Here is a 3,499-nt window from a genome sequence, read left to right on the forward strand (position 1 = left end):
GGCTCTGGTTTCAGTAGGACTGATCTGCACGTCGCTTCACTCTTGGTCCTGATGTCTTCTCTTCCTGGACTTATGGAGAGGTGGGAAGGCTGGGAAAAGTGATAGGTGACAGCCACAAAATGGCTGTCTCTCCTGTGCTCCAAAAAGGCAATAAATGGGCCACTGTGAGTGTTTGTGCTCTCACCAAGACCCGAACCCAGGTCTTCAGGGTTCCTGCAAAAGCACTTTCTCCACTCGGCCACCCCTGCCTCAGCTGAGAAGACAGCTGAGACACATACTCTTCAGTGCTTCCCGAGCAGCACCATTAAGCGCCAACACTTCTGACAGCGTCTCGGTGCTGCCGTCTTGTGGACATTCTTGGGAATTGCATCACAACGCAGGTCGCGAGGTACACTCCTTTGCTTGGGTCCTGTCTCTTCCATTCGTCGGGGAGAGGTCTGTGAGGATGGCTGATGCCTCTTTCTCATCCCCTTCAGAAGTGATTCTCTTACCTTTCTGCGCACAGGACTTCAGCCCCGTTCTCATCCCGTGCTTGTCATTTCCTTGGCCGTGACTATTCCGAACGCGAAGGATTCCACTTTGCGGGATGTTGTTCTCCCTGTCGGTCGGGTAAGCTTGAGATGCCCTTGTTTCATATCACTGTGTTTGGATACATACCGTTTTCCCGTCAAGTCTCCGATTTAGCCTTTGGACACTGACTGTTATGAGAGGCTTGTATCCTGTGGATCTTCTCTTACACCGCTGTCCAACTGTCCTTTCTGCACCCTGAGGGTCGGATCCTCTTCCTAGGTAGGCTATTACACGGTTGTGGTTGCCATCTTGCCTGCAAAGAATGTGCTCGGGAGAGATCTCTTTTGCATGTGTGCTGCATGGGAATCCCATCGGGAACCCTTGATGGTGCAGCATGCTCACAAACCCATCCTCATGCACGTGCTATGCCCCTTATCGCGCGCTCCTGATTTTCCATTTCTTGCCTCTTTGCAATGCTCCTGGGAGTGCGCACTCACACTCACACTCCGGGGAGTGCGCACTCACACTCACACTCCGGGGAGTGGGCACTCACACTCACACTCCCGGGAGTGCGCACTCACACTCACACTCCCAGGAGTGCGCACTCACACTCACACTCCGGGGAGTGCATACTCACACTCTGCGGAGTGCACTCTCACCCTCCGGCAAGCTGGCACTCACCCTCCCGTGAGTGCGCAGCACTCACCCTCCTGGGCGCGCACTCACCCTCAGGGGAGCCGGCACTCAGCCTCCCAAGAGCGCACAGCACTCACCCTCCCCCAGCAGTCACCCTCCCACGAGCCAGCACTCACCCTCTCCCAGCACACACACACTGACGCCGTGTGCTCTGTGACCACAGGGCTGGGCAACAGGCCTCCAGCATGAAGACCAGGAGGGGTGTCCTGGGAGTCCTGAGGGGGAGACCTCGGCTGAGGCCACCCACAGACTCCCTCAGAGTCAGGCCCCCGGTGGTGGCGCAGAGGTCAGGTGCCGGCCAACCACCAGGCAGCTTCCCACCCCTGGCGAGCTGGGCACCATCTGGCAGGAGCCCCAGGGTCCACTTCACAACAGCCCTGCAGTAGTTGAGACAGGCTCCCCACGGCCCAGGGGCCCCATCCTGTGCCCACACGCCACATGCCCAAACACGTGTGCACGCACAACCCAGGCCACTCCAGCCTTCATGACTGCTCCTCACAGGGAATACCCTCCAGGGGTAAACCATGCCTCTTGGGAATCTTTAAGGACCCTGGGCCTCCCCAAGGGTCAGGCTTCCTGTGTCTGTGTCACAGACTTTCCCAAGCATCCTAGCAGGCTCTAGTAGACACCCCAAGATCCAGAGGCCCTGCTCAGTGGGATGGCGGTGGGTGGCCTGGCTTCCAGGACAGGTGAAGCAGGAGACCCTAAGGAGCCACCCACCCGCCAGCCTGGGAGGTGAGCTCCCACTGAGACCACCCCCTGCCCTACAATGCCTGGGGTCGGGGTCGGGTCAGGTCAGGGTCAGGGTCAGGGTCGGGTTAGGGGTTAGGGTTTATGGTTAGGTTCGGGTTAGGGTTACGGCTTTCAGCTCTATCAGAGCGACCCAAGCGGAAATTACGGGGTATGGAAGGCCACATGCATTGGAAATAACAGCGCCGTGAGTATTTTTGTGTTGCTGTAAAGCCTAGCAATAGGTACCTAACATGATTTTGAAACGGCGATGAATGTAAACGGTATTTTAAGATAGCTGCAACAACTTTAGTATCTGTGATTGCTATTGGTGATGCAGTCGCAGGTTCTGCTAATACCACTGGGGTTTATTTCCTACATTTGTAATGAAAGGAAATAGTAATTTTCAAAGGCAAGTTGTTGAAATAAGATACAATTTTTTTCATATCCTGGTTGATAATCCCCTTGAATTCTATCACAAAGTCTTGGAGGTCTGAGGCCCCGGGTTAAAGATTCCATTCACAGAGCGTCGACACTCCCCCTCCACCCCATCCCATGTCCCCCCGCCCCCCAGCATAATTGCTTACATTGGTTACATGCTAATAATAATTCAGGCATCAGTCTTCTGCCCAGTCCACGTTCCTGAAAAATGCAGACATTTAAAGCACGTTCTTTTTGATGATTATTTCTGCTTCGTAGGCAGCTGTGTCTATGTTAAAATAAGACTACAAAGAAGGGGAAATGAGCCTGAAGTCAGCACTTGCTTTAGCTATCAAAGTCCTCGGCAAGATCATGGACGTGAGCAAGCTCTCTGCTGAAAAGGGTAGGTTACGTCCCCTCCTCTGATTCAGTCAGTTTCCTGGACCGCGTCGGAGAGGTTCCCACGAGGAAATTGCGGATCCTTCTGGTCAGCACAGCTTACAGCGGGTTGGCTCGGGCACTTGGCTTGTGTGAGTTTTTCAAAGGAAGGGACAAAACAGCAGCTTAGAAGGTTGGAATGGGTCAGGAGAAGAAAGATCGTTGACGCAAAAACGTGAATAAAAGTATCCGTGAATCATATGAAGCACAAAACACGAAGGGGTGGTGAGCGAAGGCCAACGAGGGGGGAGAGGTTGAACGGGTCGCCTGTGCGGGCTGAGTGCGCCCCGTAACGCAGCCGTGCGTGTGTTTGTTTTCCCCCAGTGGAAATTGCCACGCCGACCAGAGAGAATGGAAAGACAGTCATCGGAGTCCTCGGACAGAAGGAAGTGGAACAGCTGATCAGAAAACACGAGGAAAAAGAAGCTAAGGCTGAGCGTGAGAAGAAAGAAAAAGAACAAAAAGAAAAGGATAAATGGAAGACAGAATTGGGGGTTTTATAAATCTTTTGAGCCCTATTTCAGCCGCCCTCTTCCACAGCGAGCACGTGTTGGCTTTTGAACCGGGACAGTGGGAAAGAGGGATGGTAGCATCTGATCGGGCCCTCGTCTTTCTGTAAGTTGAGCGGTGACCGCTCTTCATGGACCTTTTTACCCCCCTCCCCCCTTTTCTGGGAATAAAACTCGGTAAGAATGGAAACGGTGAA

The 3,499-nt window shown here is 53.7% G+C and overlaps 1 long non-coding RNA gene across 1 annotated transcript; it reads left to right on the top strand.

Moving 5' to 3' along the window:
- Positions 1-269: 269 nt before the first annotated feature.
- Positions 270-3,499, top strand: LOC150014005 (uncharacterized). The gene is made up of 3 exons (XR_016510840.1): positions 270-388; positions 506-609; positions 2,635-3,499. It is a non-coding gene; the product is annotated as an uncharacterized LOC150014005 (long non-coding RNA).

Source organism: Furipterus horrens, unplaced genomic scaffold, assembly GCF_987537825.1.
Source record: "Furipterus horrens unplaced genomic scaffold, mFurHor1.1.pri manual_scaffold_4, whole genome shotgun sequence".
Classification (NCBI taxonomy): domain Eukaryota; kingdom Metazoa; phylum Chordata; class Mammalia; order Chiroptera; family Furipteridae; genus Furipterus; species Furipterus horrens.